The 19,210-nt window shown below is 39.0% G+C and overlaps 1 protein-coding gene across 1 annotated transcript in view; it reads right to left on the bottom strand.

The window, feature by feature from the left end:
* Window positions 1–19,210, bottom strand: part of Mipol1 (mirror-image polydactyly 1) — a 301,756-nt gene that overhangs the window by 10,718 nt on the left and 271,828 nt on the right. The gene's annotated exons all lie outside the window — the stretch shown is intronic.

Genomic DNA, 19,210 nt, shown 5'->3' with positions numbered 1-19,210 from the left:
CAGGAGCTGATCTGCTGTTTGCCCAGCAGAGGAGTTACATATTGCCTTTTGAAGAATGACACCTCAAGCTGCCGCCTTGACATCTGGCCTGTCTTTGAATGGCTTGAGATGCAGCTCTAAAGCATAAGCTTTATGATTCCGAATAACTTTGGACATTCTGACTTTCTGCATTACACTCCATGGAGAGTTTAATTATGTGGGAAATGGGGTTATATAATCTAAATTGCTGTCATTCCAGACAAACTCCCATGGGCATTTCTATTATTCCCTGAGAAGAATCTGTTGAAGCCTTTCCCTTCTTTGGCTGTTCAGTTTCTGGAAGCCATTTTTGATGAATTTTATATCTGCTACCTGGCAGTGCTGTTCTCAAACTTAATATTTTTTCTCATAAGTTTATAAGTTAGGGTTACACAGAAAGAAAATGAAATTAGATCTTCGCACTGAACTAAAGACATTCTATTAATGGCATAGTGTTTTTTTCTATCCTTTAGGGAGAGAACCTTAAAACCCTGATTTCTTTACCCTGCACATCTTTTCGGTCACTAAGTAGTATTTTCTCTGTAGTGCTTCTAATATCAATCTCTTCTTCTTGTTCTTACTATTTCCAGTCCATGCCAGAACATCATCTATCTATCTTCCCATACTGCTTTGCTACAATCACTTCTTAGCTGGTGCTTTTACATCTAACACCAATGTGTTTTAGACAATCTTCCCATTATGGCTGATGTCCCTCAATCACTATGACTGAACACTTATTATTATAATTGTACAATCATTAAAAAACACTCAATAATGGTTCTTACCCCTATCACATGAAATTTAGTTCATTTGCATATTTGAAAACTGAGTAACTCAGCCGAGCCTTGTCATTCAGAAGGACCTCTGCTTTTCTCAGATTATATTCAGACTTAGGACTAACTTTGTTCATGGGACTTCTTGTTTCTGTATTATCCTCTCTTCCTTCTTTTCTGCTAACTCCCATCTCATCCACTCTGTGGGGCACGACTGCTCTCACTGAGGCTTTTATTCCCCTGTTACCTATACTGAAAACGGAGAGGGAGACAGCGCCAGTGTAAACTACGAGATAATAAATGAACGAGGTGGCAGATACAGCACCAGTATCATACGTAGATACAAGATTTCAGATTCTCTTTAACTCAGTTATTTCATTTGCAAAAACTGGTACTCTCTTCAAATATTTAGTACAGTGTGTTCAATGTAGCAGTATTTAGGGGGAAAAAACCCTCCTAAGTATTTTGCTTAGGAAAATTGATTCTTTGAACCAGGAGCAAAGGAAGTATGTCACACTTTTAAGATTTCTTACTAAATTTAGTACATTAACAATACATGGCATGAATTGTGTGTACGCAGGTGTTCTCACACATGAACGCCTTTGTGGAACGAAGGTTGACATTGGGTATCTTTCTCAATGATCTGATTTTTTATTTTAAATTTTATTTATTCTTAGATTTCATGTGTATGGGTGTGTGTGTGTGTAAGTATGTATGTATGTACACCACTGAGCGCTCAGTACCCATGGAGGAGAGAAGAGGGCATTGTATTCTCTGAAACTGGAGGTATATGTGGTTATGAGCTTCCATGTGCACACTAGGAACTGAACCTAGGCTCTCAGCAAGAGTAACAAGTGTTATTAACTATGGCACCATCTTTCTCTAGCCCCTTCATGTAGTCTATGGGGTCACTCACTGAACCTAGAACTTACTGTCTAAGCTTGGCTTGCCAGCCAGCAAGTCTCTGGGCTCTGTCCTACCTTAGGATCTAGTGTTTCTGATGTCAGCCACCATACCATGCTATTCACATGGGCGGTGGGGATCAGAACCCAAGCTCAGATGCTTGCACTGCCGGAACTTTACTGAGTGGTCGTTTCCCCAGTCCCTTGGCAAGGTTTTCGCTAAACTGTATTTATGCTTAGTAATTACATATCAGACTGGAAGGTCAACCCAAACTTATTGTCCCTCCTACACTGTTCCATGTTTTTCAGTAAAATAAGACATCTTTCCAAAATGTGATGTTTGAAATTTCATGTATCAAGTGGTAAGGTTGTATTCACAATTATGAAATAGGAAGAAAAAGTATGACGAGCTATTTAAAAACTGAGTCATCTTATTCATAAGTGTTCCCTTTCAGCAAAGTGCTTCCAAATGTGTAATATTTACAATGCTATTTCCATGCACTAAACGGTTGAAATCATCCGCATTAACTGTCCATAAGCACTAGAGATGACTTTCTATGAAGCAAGTTACTAACCCTTCTAAGCATTCACCTTCTATCCAAAGACTGCAGGGCAGCTTTGAGTGGAGCACACTCTGCCTTTTCTTGGTTCCTGACTTTCTCGTCTTGTACGTATATATGTGTATATCATACATATGCATTACTGCCATATGTGTGTGTGTGTATACACACATATGGAGGCAGCAAAGGTATAGACAGTTTGAATCATATAATAAGTAAATCCAAATGGCTTATGAATATTAATATGCATATATTATAGATTTTATAAATTTGCTCATTTTTATCATAGGAAGTATATTTTATTTCATGAGAAAAAAACATGAAAAATGATCTATTTGCCAAATGAAAATTTTACTGTTATTTAATAAAAGGTTATATATACTGACAGAAATGCTATTTTCATAGACATGTCATATGTTAAGTGATAATTGGTTTGTAACATTTTATGTATTATGTAAAATATTTTATAAAAAGCTCAATTTGTTTAAGTGTTTCTAAATTTAACATTTATTGATTTGGTAGTTTGAATGTTTAATTTTTTTTTGTTTGTTTTTTTGTTTTTGTTTTTCGAGACAGGGTTTCTCTGTGTAGCCCTGGCTGTCCTGGAACTCACTCTGTAGGCCAGGCTGACCTTGAACTCAGCAATCCACCTGCCTATGCCTCCCAAGTGCTGGGATTAAAGGCGTGCGCCACCACTGCCCGGTGAATGTTTAAATTTTTAAATGTTTAGTGTAGCCAAAAGAAAATTAGTGGGCATGTGGAGGTACAGTAAGAAAGGCCCTATATTTGATACCTGGCACTTGTCTTGAAAAAAAAAATCAAGTAAACAAGGCCCAACCTAATAAGTCACTTAAACACAAAAAATTATAACAACCCTTCCAATTATTTAATATTTCTCTCAGTCAAGATAGACACAATGTTATAGCTACTAATATGGACAGTCAGAGGCAAACAGAGAAAACTACATCATCTTATCTCTCCCCTTTCCTTGCTGAGGTCACCACAGCTGTCCCATGTCGCGTTGCTGACAGAGAATGCAGCTCCAAAGCCACATCCGTCTGTCGACAAAGCTTACATCAGCTACATGCACGGTGTGGGTTTTATACTTAAGTTCTGAACTGCCAGACAGTTACCAGAAAAGCAAATTGAGGAGCACATGGCACACAAAAGTGGAAGAACTGGCCATTATTTTTAAGACAACAGATTAAGGCCCCACACAGTTCTGGACTACATTTACAACAGTCCAAAAAAAAAAAAAAAATGCCTTGCACTTGGCTAGATCGCCTTTTCCAGTCAAGGCTGCACCTCAGGTACCATCCTTTAATCTGACATCACAGGGTTCGGCTCTTTCACTGGGTCTTGATCCTGTTTGTTTTATCCTTTAAGGATATTTGCTTTGGAAGAGACAAGTCATGGCTGAGGAACTATGACTAAATAGCTTATTTGCTAAGAGAAACCAATCTGAACTGGCATTAAAGTATGAGAACAATTATCTATTGACCTCTAATTAATAAAAATGATTTGCTAAAGAAGGAAGTACACAAAGCTTATGTTTACAAAGTAGCCTAATGCTTTTTAAAAGTAATATATTTAATAAGAATAAATCTTAGATGAACAACTCAAAAGAAGACATCTGCTCCCAGCTATCATAAATTACTACAATTTAACAAGGAAGTTTCACAACGGTAACAGTAAAAGAACTCTGTTAAACACACACCTCCTCCTCCTCCTCCTCCTCTTCCTCCTCCTCCCCCTCCTCTTCTTCCTCCTCCTCTTCTTCCTCCTCCTCTTCTTCCTCCTCCTCTTCCTCCTCCTCTTCCTCCTCCTCCTCCTCCTCTTCCTCCTCCTCCTCTTAGTCCTCCACCACTGTCACCATCACTAAAAACTATGGAAGGGCTGAAGAGATTGGCCAGCAGTTAAAAAGTGCAAGCTGTTCTTGTAGAGGACTCAAGTTCAGTTCCCTGCACCTAGGTAGGTGCTCACAGGCAACTGTAATTTTAGCTCCAGGAGGTCTCTTTGGTCTCAGTGTGCACCTGCATTCATTCATGTGTGCATACTCTTCCCACTCTACATATACACACAATTAAAAAACATTAGCAGCAGCAGCAGCAACAACAACAACAACAACAACAAACCAAGGAAAATGCTTATAGGTTCATAATGAAATTATTTACTAATAAAGAGTTCTAACAAATCAATGACAATGGATTCACAGCTCAATAGAAAAATGTAGGGGGCTGGTGAGATGGCTCAGCGGGTAAGAGCACTGACCGCTCTACTGAAGGTCCTCAGTTCAAATCCCAGCAACCTCATGGTGGCTCAGAATCCCCTGTAATGAGGTCTGACACCTTCTTCTGGTGCGTCTGAAGACAGCTACAGTAAACTTAATTATAATAATAAATAAATCTTTGGGCCAGAGCGAGCAGGGACTGAGCAAGCAGGGCTGACTGGAGCAAGCAGAGGTCCTAAAAATTCAATTCTCAACAACTACATGAAGGCTCACAACCATCTGTACAGCCACTGTATACTCATATACATAAAATAAAAATAAATAAATCTTTTTAAAGAAAGGAAAATCTAAAAGGGTCATCAACAGGCAAGTCACATAAAAACAAAACTAGTCAATGAACACATATAATTGCCAAGCCTTATTAAAGAGATGCAGATCACACTGCAACAAATTTTTACCAGAGTTGGAAGGTTTAGCTTGCTTTCTCCCACACAAATGGGAGCTGTATAGGGTGACTGTACTTTTGTTTTACTTTTGGAACTAGGATTGAACTCAGGGCCTTCAGCATGTGGAGCACACCCTGTACCCCTCAACGACACTATTAGCTAGCAAATGGCTTCAGAGTCAATACAGCATAACACATCTTTGCACCATCAAGTGTTCGCATATAGTTTGCCTAAAACTGATTCATAGAGATAAAAAAATTGCCCAGTATAATAAGGAGTTATTGAAGTATCAGTCATAGAAGCTGGGAAAACGAGCTCTCAGGATGCTATCCAATAATAACAAGAGTCAGAAAATCTCAGGGCAAGTTCAGAATGTTGTCTTGAAAAAAGTCATCAGATTCATAAGTCTGTAACACAAACCATTAGTTGTATGCTTTGCACATGGTAGGGGAATATTTGCTCAGAATTCTAAGGCATTCTGTCAATTAGTACAAAACAAACTGTTATATCCCCTTTCTCGAAAAATACCTTACTTAAAGATATGTAATCTTTAACATTCATCTGTATGATGTAGGACATACCTTTTCAAGTAAGTTATTCCTTCAATAACATATCCTAATAGAATAAATTCATATGTATTTTTGACTGTTTTGGTTAATAATGAAACTGTCTATAAGAATACATATTGTTTTTTGTGTGTTGTATGTGTTTATGCACATGTGCATATATATGTATGTATGGGGGAGGGGTGCGTAAATGTGCATGTACATATGAAGGCTATATGTCAACCTTGGAATCTTGGGTGCCCTTACTCAGACGCTATCTACCCCATTTATCCATCTATCCATCCATCTATCCATCTGTCTGCCTATACATCTGTCAATCCATCTTTCTATCTATGTATTTAAGACAAGCTCTCTCACTGGGACCCAAGGCCCACTTATTCAGATAGGCTGTCTGACCCACAAACCTTGAGATCCTCTTCTCTCTTCCTTCTTGAACTGGGATTACAAGTCTGCACCCCACATTTGGATATTTAAATGAGTGCTAGGGATTGAATTCTGTGGGGCCAGAGCAAGCAGGGACTGAGCAAGCGGGGCTGACTGGAGCAAGCAGATGTCCTAAAAATTCAATTCCCAATTGAACTGCCCTAGTTCCAAACTATATATATATGTGTGTGTGTGTGTGTGTGTGTGTGTGTGTGTGTAACAGACACCCCCCCTCCCCCAGTGGAGGGATGGGGACATAAATTCAGCTACAAAACATTAACTCCAAATTGCTCCTGTATAAAACAAATGCAGGGAGAAAAATGGAGCAGAGAACTGGTTACTGGCCCAACTTGGGATCCACCCCATGTGTGGGCACCAATCCCTGACACTATTACTGAAGCTATGTTGTGCTTGCCGACAGGAGCTTAGCATAGCTGTCCTCTGAGAGGCTCTACCAGCAGCTGACTGAGATAGATGCAGACACAGACAAGCACTGGATGGAGGTCGGGGATCCCTATGGAAGAGTTAGGAGAAGGATGGAAGGAACTGAAGGGGATGTCATCCCCATAAGAAGACCAACAGTGTCAACTAACCTGGGTCTCTGGGAGCTCCAAAAGACTGAGCCACCAAACAAAGAGCATATAGAGGCTGGTTCAAATCCTCCACGCTCCCCACTGCCTAGTCTGGTCTCAGTGGGAGAGGATGTGCCTAATCCTGTAGAGACTTGAGGGCCATAGGGTGGTGGTGGGGATACTGGGGGGATAGGCTACCCTCTCAGAGGTGAAGGGGAGGGTGAGGGTGAAGAACTCGCTGGGGGGGATCAGGAGGAAAGGGCAACATTTGGGATGTAAATACATATAATAAATAAATTAATAAAAAATAATGAACCAAATTAATGAACCAAACTAATATAAAATATTATGAACCAAAAAAAACGACCAGCAGGACAAGATATTCTGAAAGGTGTAATAGTATTCCTTACATTTTGGGGTCAACCAGCAGTTACCTAATTAGATTTAAGGCCTGCTCAACATGAAGGAGTTCATGCCTGGTACTGTAAACATAGCCAACTATCCATGGTTGGTGAGGGCATGGAACCTATCAGAGAAGCCACTATTACCACTTAACTACCCACTACAGTTCTGGTACTCAGGATCCTTATTACCAGTTGGGACATCTTCTGGGTATATGCCCAGGAGAGGTATTGAGGGATCCTCTGGTAGTACTATGTCCAATTTTCTGAGGAACCGCCAGACTGATTTCCAGAGTGGTTGTACAAGCTTGCAATCCCACCAACAATGGAGGAGTGTTCCTCTTTCTCCACATCCTCGCCAGCATCTGCTGTCACCTGAATTTTTGATCTTAGCCATTCTGACTGGTGTGAGGTGGAATCTCAGGGTTGTTTTGATTTGCATTTCCCTGATGATTAAGGATGTTGAACATTTTTTTCAGGTGCTTCTCAGCCCTTCGGTATTCCACAGTTGAGAATTCTTTGTTTAGCTCTGTACCCCATTTTTAATGGGTTTATTTGAATTTCTGGAGTCTAGCTTCTTGAGCTCTTTGTATATATTGGATATTAGTCCCCTATCTGATTTAGGATAGGTAAAGATCCCCAATCTGTTGGTGGCCTTTTTGTCTTATTGATGGTGTCTTTTGCCTTAGAAAAGCTTTGCAATTCTATGAGGACCCATTTGTCAATTCTTGATCTTACAGCACAAGCCATTGCTGTTCTGTTTAGGAATTTTTCCCCTGTGCCCATATCTTCAAGGCTTTTCCCCACTTTCTCCTCTATAAATTTCAGTGTCTTTGGTTTTATCTTTGATCCACTTAGACTTGAGCTTTGCACAAGGAGAAAAGAACAGATCAATTCATATTCTTCTACATGAAAACCGCCAGTTGTGCCAGCGCCATTTGTTGAAAATGCTGTCTTTTTTTCACTGGATGGTTTTAGCTCCCTTGTCAAAGATCAAGTGATCATAGGTGTGTGGGTTCATTTCTGGGTCTTCAATTCTATTCCACTGGTCTACTTGTCTGTCACTATACCAGTACCATGCAGTTTGTATCACAATTGCTCTGTAGTACAGCTTGAGGTCAGGGATGGTGATTCCACCAGAAGTTCTTTTATTGTTGAGAATAGTTCTTGCTATCCTGGGTTTTTTATTATTCCAGATGAATTTGCAAATTGCCCTTTCTAGCTCAGTGAAGAATTGAGTTGGAATTTTGATGGGGATTGCATTGAATCTGTAGATTGCTTTTGGCACTGAAACTTTTATTCCCCTGTTACCTATACTGAAAATGGAAAGGGAGACAGCGCCAGTGTAACCTACAAGATAATAAATGAACGAGGTGGCAGATACAGCACCACTATCGTATGTAGATACAAAATTTCAGATTCTCTTTAACTCAGTTATTTCATTTGCAAAAACTGGTACTCTCTTCAAATATTTAGAACAGTGTGTTCAATGTAGCAGTATTTAGGAGGAAAAAAACCTCCTAAGTATTTTGCTTAGGAATATTGATTCAGAGAGTCACACTGATGCCGAATACAACCTAATGAAGGAAGTACATTTAAAGTTCAAGTCACTAAATCAGTAAGTTGCACTGGGAGGTCAAATTATTCACATTGCTTAGTTTCATATGTTGTAGTAAGGACCAAACGACCCACAACATCGTCATGAAATATTAGCAAATGAAGGTGGAAAACTAACTGTTAATTCATTTTCAGTGTCAAATGATACAGTGCAAACACTGTCTCAGAGGTGGCCTCTCCACAGCCCAGCCGAACTTCCATCTGTTTTAATTATTTCCACCCTGTGCCAAACACTACACCGTGGCAAAACTCAACAGCTTAGCTATCCTTATATACTGGAAGCATCCTCGTAGATCTACCAAATACTAATAACCATATTTAAAACATTATAAAGCAATCAATGTAAATTAACTTCTTTTCTTATGCTGAGGCAAAAGTGGTGCTTGAAACACTGCCTCGAGATTCATGCACTGCTATTAAAGACGTTCAAGACTCAGGACAGCTGAGAAATGTTGGCGAAATACTGCTAAGGTTTTTGATCATTTTAAAGCCAGAAAAGTTTCAATTAATGATGGAGGAGGCAAATCACTGATTTTCCCTCTGCCAAGTGCAATGCAGCAAGCTGGAGCAACTGGTTAGCTTTATTAAGGTATCTTATTAAGACGGCTTATTAAGTTCCTCGCTACTGTTTTCCTAGGGCTTTAGATGGATACCAAACTTTAAAATGTAGGATTCTTTCCTTCCTAACTTTCATAAAAGTCATATATAATTAGCACTGAATGAAATTTTCTAATGTCAACATTTCAAATTTTGATTAACAGGGAATACAAATCAACCTTATTCAAGTTTAATTCAAAAGACTAGCAACATCCTTTGGGAGACTAGTAGAGATAATATATCAATGCAACTTCAAATTTCAGACTAAGCCACAGGCCGACAAAGTAAAGTAATATTCAACTTATTAAGCTGGCATGGTGACAGACATTTTCTCTGCCGGATTTAAGTTTGATTCATAAAACCATACATCCACAAATTGAAATGAACGTTTAGGGTCTAGGATGTAATCAGAACCCTTGCATTGATGTATATGTTGTCCGATTTACACAGAGTCTGAGAGGTGATTATAACAAAGATAATGTAATAGTTGACAAACAAAAGTGGCACAGGTGCCAACCAGGATGCAGACTGTAGTAACTTTTATGCCCACCATATGTTAGAAACACTTGTCAAACTCTAAAGGCTGGGAAGAAGCCGTGATCAGCCAGAGCTGGACCAGAGAATTTCATAACAAGCAGCTCCAGTCACCGGAAACCAGAGTCAGGTCGGAGAGCTCACACAGTGATTGCTTACTATTATGTTTTAGGAATGAAGATGAGCCGGGCGGTGGTGGCGCACGCCTTTAATCCCAGCACTCGGGAGGCAGAGGCAGGCGGATTTCTGAGTTCGAGGCCAGCCTGGTCTACAGAGTGAGTTCCAGGACAGCCAGGGCTACACAGAGAAACCCTGTCTCGAAAAACTAAAAAAAAAAAAAAAAAAAAGGAATGAAGATGAATTCAGAGTCTTTCTCCCAATAGCCAATAGCTACGCTGCTTCATCTTCTATAGAATGCTTAGAGCCAGAACTGTGCTGAAGTGAACGAGACAGGGATGCCAGCTGAAAATGTAAGGGCAAGACATTCCTTGCAAGGCAAGACATTTTCATAAAATGTTTTTAAAAGTAAAAATTTAAACCTCCATAATAAACCTCAAAATTTTAACTTCAGATATGTCTAACCTTTCAACTTTGTAAAATGACATTATCATCTCCAATGTTCACATTTTAAAGAACGTCACGGCGAACTCACCAAAAATTTTGCACATTACGCCTCATCGGTGTTTACAAGAAGTCTCCAGTTTTGCACGGGGGCTGCATGTACAAGTGTAGAAACCTAGTGAAGCTTCAAGCTGCGGGTGGCCGTACCTTGGCATGCCTGGAGAGTCTAACCTTGACACAGGGCTCAAGGTGAAATTTTGCATTGTAATGGGTATCCTTGAAAGGCCAATGCTGATAAAGGTTGAGAGGTTAGTTCTGTGGAGAGGGGATGAAACTCAAAGACAAAGCCTGTCTAAGAACACAGGCTCCACCCTCAGCACTACAGAAACCACACAAATAATCCCAAGCAAAACCTAAACCTCACAGAAGACCTAAGCCACAAATATTTTCATATACTTTTTTTTTTTGGATAGACTGAATGTTTTTTAAAAAAAATTTTATTAGATATTTTCTTTATTTAAAATTCAAATGTTATCCCCTTTCCTGGTTTCCCCTCTGAAAACTGCCTATCTCCTCCCCCCTCCCCCTGCTCACCAACCTACCCACTCCAGCTTCCTGGTTCTAGCATTCCGATACACTGGAGCGTCCAGCCTTCACAGGACCAAGGGCCTCTCCTCCCATTGATGATCAACTAGTCTATCCCCTGCTACATATGTGGCTGGAGCTATGGGGACGTTCATGTGTACTCTTTGGTTGGTGGTTTATTCCCTGGGAGCTCTGGGGGTACTGGTTAGTTCATATTGTTGTTCCTCCTATGGGGCTGCAAATCCCCACAGCTCTTTAGGTCCTTTCTCTAGTTCCTCCATTGGGGACCCTGTGCTCAGTCCAATGGTGGGCTGAGAGCATCCACCTCTGTATTTGTCAGGCACTGGTAGAGCCTCTCAGGAGACAGCTATATCAGGCTCCTGTCAGCAAGCACTTGTTGGTATCTACAATAGTGTCTGGGTTTGATGACTGCATATGGGATGAATCTCCAGGTGGGGTAGTCTGTGGATGGCCTTTCCTTTAGTCTCTGCCCCACACGTTGTCTCTGTAACTCCTCCCATGGGTATTTTGTTTCTTCTTCTAAGAAGGACCGAAGTATAAACCAGATGCGCTGAAACTAATAGAAAAGAAAGTGGGGAAGATCCTCGAGCACATGGGCATAGGGGAAATTTTCTTGAACAGAACACCAAGAGCTTATGCTCTAAGATCAAGAATTGACAAATGGGACCTCATAAAATTGCAAAGCTTCTGTGAGGCAAAGGACACTTTCAATAGGACAAAACAGCAACAAACAGATTAGGAAAAGATCTTTACCTACATCCGATAGAGGACTAATATCCTATATATAAAAAGAACTCAAGAAGTTAGATTCCAGAGAACCAAATAACCCTATTAAAAAATGGGGTACAGAGCTAAACAAAGAATTCTTAACTGAGGAATACCAAATGCCTCAGAAGCACCTAAAGAAATGTTCAACATCCTTAGTCATCAGGGAAATGCAAATCAAAACAACCCTGAGATTCCACCTCACACCAGTCAGAATGGTTAAGATAAAAAACTCAGGTGACAGCAGGTGCTGGTGAGGATATGGAGAAAGAGGAACACTCCTCCATTGCTGGTGGGATTGAAAGTGGGTACAACCTCTCTGGAAATCAGTCTGGCGGTTCCTCAGAAAATTGGACATAGTAACCTGAGGACCCAGAAATACCTCTCCTGGGCATATACCCAGAAGATGCTCCTATATGTAATAAGGACACATGATCCACTATGTTCATAGCAGCCTTATTTATAATAGCCAGAAGCTGGAAAGAACCCAGATGTTCCTCAACAGGAATGGATACAGAAAATGTGGTACATTTATACAATAGAATACTACTCAGCTATTAAAAACAATGAATTCATGAAATTCTTAGACAAATGGATGGAATTAGAAAATATCATCCTGAGTGAGGTAACCCAATTACAAAAGAACACACATGGTATACACTTACTGATAAGTGGATATTAGCCCAAAATCTTGGAATACCCAAGATACAATTCACAGACCACATGAAGCTCAAGAAGAAGGAAGACCAAAGTGTGAATACTTCATAGTACATTTTAGAGAAGAAAACCCTAATTAATTTTCAAAGACACTGAATATTCTAAATTTCCTTTTGCGATATTTCTGGGGACCAGGGTCTCACTTTGCTGCCCACACTGGCCTTAAACTCATGAAGCTTCTGCCTTAACCTTCCAAATAGTGGGACTACAGACCTGCACCCTACACCAGCCCCCACAGTAACTTCCACTCACTAATTGCCTGGGTGACTAATTGTCTCTGTTTAAATTAATCTTATTTGGGGTCATTAGATGGTGATTTTCAAATTCTGTTATTCTATTTAAACTTATAAGTGATATTTCTCTGTACAAAAGGATTTTTCCTTTGAGTAAACTTTTTTCAGTGTCTTTGTAGGCTCCAAGATGAAGGAGTTCAACATCCTGTAACCATAGTTCCTTCTCCAAAACCCAAAATTGTTCCACACTTATCAAGCCCGTTCAGGTGTCACTTAATATAAGAGAATATAAATGAAGTATAATTTGATATCAAGTGCAAGTGATAATCACACTCAGTACATACTTTCATTGAATCAACTATATTCTCAGTTCCTTTTAATGAGAAATTGTTATAAGAAACTAAGTTTTGGACTACATCTATGGTTGTAAAAGATCTTAGTGGATAGAGCTCAGAAAAATATTTTAAATCATGAGTTTTTATTGATAGTTCTGGCTCAAATTAAAGTTGAAATATGCTTTTTTAATGGCACTTATTTTTACAGCTAAAACCTTGCTGCTTAATATTATTATTACATACCTGATAAATCTAAAATATAAAAATAATTTCAAAATATTGATACCAACGACTATAACATTTATGATTTCTTTTCATTCCTTTTGGTCCTTAGAATATACACCCATGAAGATATGCAGAGTATAATCGTCTAAAGTTCTCCAGGGCTGGGCGGATGACTCTGAGAAAGGTATTTGCTATGCTGTGCAAGCCTGGTGACCTGAGTTCAATACTCCAAAGCCACATTAAGGTGAAAGGAAAGGGACTTCACCAAGTTGCCCTCTGATGTGCACACGTGTGCTCACTCTCATCATGTACACATGCAAAATAATAAAAAAGAATAGAACATACTCCAGAGAATCACTTTCTCTTTACAAGGATCTTGTTAGTTTGATATTATAGTTATATATATATATATATATATATATATATATATATATATATTTTGTTGCTATTTGTTATTTATTTTTAGGTGTGACTATTTTAGTTTCTGAGTATGTAAAACACTGACATACTTCTACCACTAGAACTGGAGGCGATATTTTCATTGGTCTCTGGTCATTTGTCCTGTTACTCTTATTCCAAATAAGTAATTTATTTTTTAAGTTAGCAAATATCTCCTGGAAACTACTCAAGTTCAGTTTATAGACTGAGCTGTCTATTCTTTTAATAGTTACATTGTATTCTCTTATTAGACTATATTACTGTCTTAGTTAGGATTTTATTGCTGTGAACAGAGATCATCACCAAGGCATCTCTTAGAAAGACAATATGTGCAGATGCTGGCGAGGATGTGGAGAAAGAGGAACACTCCTCCATTGTTGGTGGGATTGCAAGCTTGTACAACCACTCTGGAAATCAGTCTGGCGGTTCCTCAGAAAATTGGACATAGTACTACCGGAGGACCCCGCAATACCTCTCCTGGGCATATACCCAGAAGATGTCCCAACCGGTAAAAAGGACACATGCTCCACTATGTTCATAGCAGCCTTATTTATAATAGCCAGAAGCTGGAAAGAACCCAGATGCCCCTCAACAGAGGAATGGATACAGAAAATGTGGTACATTTACACAATGGAGTACTACTCAGCTATTAAAAAAATGAATTTATGAAATTCCTAGGCAAATGGATGGACCTGGAGGGCATCATCCTGAGTGAGGTAACCCAATCACAAAGGAACTCGCACAATATGTACTCACTGATAAGCGGATATTAGCCCAGAAACTTAGAATATTCAAGATATAAGATACAATTTGCTAAACACATGAAACTCAAAAAGAACGAAGACCAAAGTGTGGACACTTTGCCCCTTCTTAGAAATGGGAACAAAACACCCATGGAAGGAGTTACAGAGACAAAATTTGGAGCTGTGATGAAAGGATAGACCATCTAGTGAAGGGATCCATCCCATTATCAGCTTCCAAACGCTGACACCATTGCATACACTAGCAAGATTTTGCTGAAAGGACCCAGATATAGCTCTCTCTTGTGAGACTATGCCGGGGCCTAGCAAACACAGAAGTGGATGATCACAGTCAGCTATTGGATGGATCACACGGCCCCCAACGGAGGAGCTAGAGAAAATACCCAAGGAGCTAAAGGGAACTGCAACCCTATAGGTGGAACAACAATATGAACTAACCAGTACCCCGGAGCTCTTGTCTCTAGCTGCGTATGTATCAAAAGATGGCCTAGTCGGCCATCACTGCAAAGAGAGGCCCATTGGACTTGCAAACTTTATATGCCCCAGTACAGGGGAACCCCAGGGCCAAAAAGGGGGAGTGGGTGGGTAGGGGATTGGGATGGAAATACCTAATAAAAAAAAAAAAAGAAAGAAAATATGTAATTGGGGCTGGCTTTCAGGTTCAGAGGTTTAGTCCATTATCATCATGGCAGGAGCATGGCAGCATCCAGACAGGCATAGTGCAGGAGGAGCTGAGAGTCCTACATCTTCACCTGAAGGCTGTTAGCAGAATACTCATTTCCAGGCAGCTAGGATGAGGGTCTTAAAGCCCACACCCAGTGACACACCTACTCCAACAGGGCCTTACCTTCTAACAGGGCTACTCCCTGGGCTGAGTATATACACACCATCACATTGCACTCCCTGGGCTGAGTGTATACAAACCATCACAACCACTATTTGTGTTGTTTTCACTTGCTACTAGCAGTAATAATTTTTGAGTCATTGTATATTTATGGAGGTATATGTGCAGGGGAGAGCCCTGAAGTCATTCCCTCAGAGGGTAAGCACACGGTTTACTGCCAATCCCCCCTTCTTTGGGGCACTGTTTTACCACTTTGCCTTCCCACGCATAATAAAGAAAACCTTTTGCTTTCAGTTTCTAAGATTTATGCTTGCAAACAATTTCCTCCTCAAAAGGCTAAAACATTAATATTTTTATTGTTATTTCTGGACCCAAAGATGTAATTATAATCTTGAAATTTACTATTTATATCTCTGATAGGAGCACAATTTTCCTTATTAAACTTCTACGAATATGAATATGATTATCTGATCCTTCAGCTCTGCTTTGGAGTACAGCAAGCAACACATTGGTTCCATCTTCCAGATGGGAACACTGAGAGGAAGCACAGCTTACTCATCATCTCATAGCCAGCCAGGGCTCTGTTACACCACTGATGCTCCTAGTAGATGTGAAGCTGCATTCTCTTTAACTTGCAGGTCTAGTCTACCAGTTTAACATATATCCCTGTAGCTTGCCACATAAAAAAATTTAGTGATACAGACAGCTATATTTACTTCATGAATAGCAGAAATAAATATATTACTGAGTTAGGCTCATGTGTTTAGTTTATTTTAGATAAATTGTTTGGGTTTAATTTAAGAACTTTATAGACTATCCAAATCTAGTAACAAAGTTATCCCTGCAGAAAATAGGTCATATTTTAATTTAAATTTATTTTACATTAAATTTAACTCAATTATATAAATACAAGTGGCAAGTCAAATATGAAATATTATTTTTTATACATAAAAATACTTATTTTCTAAGGTTTTATAATAGGTTTTATAAAGTGAAAACAACCAAAAATATAACTCCAAGACTGGGTCACTGTTCAAAGGCTAAACAACAGCTCTTTCACATTCCCCAGAAAGGTAAGACAAAGTTCTGTTCATATAGAAAACTATCTAACCTACTGTTGTAATGATACTGACTCGTCCCCGTCAAACAGCAACATATCTACCTACCAAGTGAGCTTTATAGAAATATGAGCAGGTGACATTCATCAGCATTGTCCTCAAAAGAAGTCACGAGATGAGTGAGCATAAGCATGAGCCCTAATTTTGTCTCATTTTCAGAATGGAGACTACTCAACACAGAGCGCAATCTGTATGCTAAAGATGTCATTTAGTTTTGAACTTGAAAAATAAAGACATTCGACCCACATGTAATAGGTACTCTCTTTATTCTTTTTTTTTTGGAAACACTGACCTGTATACTCATCAAAAACTTAACACCACATCTTTACATTATTAAATCTTTGTTTTGATCTATTAGTATTCACCAAAGTGCCACTTTATAAACCCGCACAGTGAATAGCCAAGGCTGGAGGTGGCCATCTGCAGCTTTAGAGTCTGCCTTTGAGTCAATGAAAAGAGCTTTGTGTTCTCATTGCCAAGGTTGATTCTTGTGGTCATTAGGCATTCCCCTCAGATCGCATCAATGAAGCCGTACTCGCTTACGCCCATGTGTTAAATTCTCTTCTCCTCATGGTTTCCTTTGCCGTTCTACTCAAGAATGACTACTGGATCTTAGCCACATTCTTCTCACAGATGTGTTAAAAAAGAGCTCCAGAAAGTCTTCCTAAAACCCATATGTGTATCTGGTCAGTCCTCTGTCTTGGGGTCACCTCACATTGTGGTGTGATTATACAGAGATTCATTCTTGTTCTTGAACTGCGCCTCTCCCATACTCTGGGAAAGATTAGGCCCTCTGAGAGTCAGGAGTGGAGAACTTGGAAGGCGGATGTGAAAATGCATAACTCAATTTAGAAGGAAGATTACCTTAAGGAAGATATTTGAAAATATTAAATGTTATTTGTTATTCTTACATGTTTTATAAATAATAAGAGGAAGAGAAATCACATCTGGTTTATGATGCTTCCAGGATATTTCACATGAAAGAGTAAAATGTCACAATATTCTATGAACTATTAATAGTTTGTATAACTACCAAAAATCATAAAAATTTAAGATTATTAAGTTATAAAATATCATTTGAATTTTAAATTTAAATCTTAAATTTCACTTTCTAGCTGTTCCATAGAAACATCTGATTAATCAACATACAGATGTCTTTGTTATACTTTACTTAGGTGAAGAACAGATGGAAAAATCTGCTTCTGTCGAGTTTAAGAACCCATAACAACTAGAGACTGAGAGGTACCTGGCTTAGTGGTTAAGAATCTACACCAATGTAAGAAAGAAAAAAATATAATTCAGCTGGTATTCTATCCAGTATCACTAGAGATTATTTTCTTTTTGAATGCACGGGATCAAGAATGAAGTTTAAGTATATAATGTTTTTATAATTGCACCATCAAGGTTATGCTGAAGCAAGCAAAGATTTTTTTTAATGGATTTATTGGGAAAATCTCTGTCCCAGAAGGAAGCAGTAGTCAACTATACAATCTTAGAATGTGAATTAAATTTAAACTTCTCCATCAGTCCAACGGAATTCCTGTGGAAATAAATTATCAGTGACAGTTTAGGTATATCAGATTTTCAATGAGGCTTTAGTATAGGCAAACTAAGTTGTGAGTTATGTAAAGTTGTATTCATTCTCTACGTGAATAATACCAATTTATATAATTCTACTATACTAATTTTACACTAATAAGCCAATTTCTATATTTAAGGCAAAGGGGGAGTTCTAAGAGGTTTAGCAAATGTAAGTATAATGATTCATTATGCCAAGCACATTTCATACAACACACCATCCAAACAGCAACGATGAAGAAGAAAAACTCAGTTTCTACACTAGATCCACACCCTTTACCAGAGAGTCATTTCATTAGGCGATCACTTTCTGGAAAACTGACAACATTTAACATATTCTTTCTGTTAGCTATTAAACCATGTTTAAGAGAGATTTAATTTTAAAGAAGTATACAGGAGCAGTGCCGGCTGTTTACATTAAACTGTGGAAGGCGTTCTGACTGCATCTAAGAGCAGAATGAAGGAAAAGGATGCTAGGTAGAACTCACATTTACATGTAACTTACATTAATATCAAAGCCACATTTGACCCTGGATATAGAAACTCCTGTTATATTTTTCTGTCTATCAATTTTAGTCAAATGTACCTGGTTACTTAAGTAGATTGTGTAATTGTCCTGGGTGACGAGGTTTGCCTCTGGCTTTGTTAATCACTGTGGTACTAGGATCAACGAGAGAAGAAGAAAGCACGAGTGTGCGCGTGTGGCCCTCTCAGCCCCCCAGGCTTCTGCTGCTTTTCCTTCTCTTCCTCTCCATTGGGAGTTACTGAAACAAGTTCATCTGTCTTAGTCTGCAGAAACGTATATTAACTCAACTGGAGGAGACATTTCTGTATACTGAAACACAGCTTCTGAAATGAAGAGGCTGCCACATGCCACACAGAGTGACATCATTTAGTTTTCAGTTCCTGCTTTCATTCCTGTTTCTGCCCTCTCTGGGGACTAATTCTTACGGGGCTGTCTTAGGCGGGGCAGGATAGCGTCTTGGATTCAGTGAGCTCCTTTCTCACTTTCACTTCTATTGGACTATGGTTCTGGGTCAGGAGCCAATCCTAACAAGACCACATTAATCCGCACATACTACAGAGGCGAGAGCCAGAGAATTAAAATTATGTTCCTTCCTGGTAAAGTGAGGAATTCCCTAAAGGTTAAGCTTTGGCCCAAATTCCTTAAAAAACAAATGAGTGCAATTAACCATCCATAGAGAACTGTATCTCTTTCTGCACACAGTGAATGTAGACCTAAAAAACCTTACTTTAGGTACTTGAGGGATAGATAAATAAATACTGGAATTTTTACAGAGAACAAGATTTATACTTTTGGTAAGTTAAATATATACTCAGTTAATTTAAAAATCGCAGCTCACAAATTCAGAATCTTCCATTGTACGAA

The sequence above is a fragment of the Mus caroli genome, unplaced genomic scaffold (genome assembly GCF_978045245.1).
Source record: "Mus caroli unplaced genomic scaffold, Mus_caroli_1 scaffold_14, whole genome shotgun sequence".
Classification (NCBI taxonomy): Eukaryota; Metazoa; Chordata; class Mammalia; order Rodentia; family Muridae; genus Mus; species Mus caroli.
Note: the sequence above shows the minus strand (reverse complement) of the source record. Positions and strands in the feature narration are given on the sequence as shown.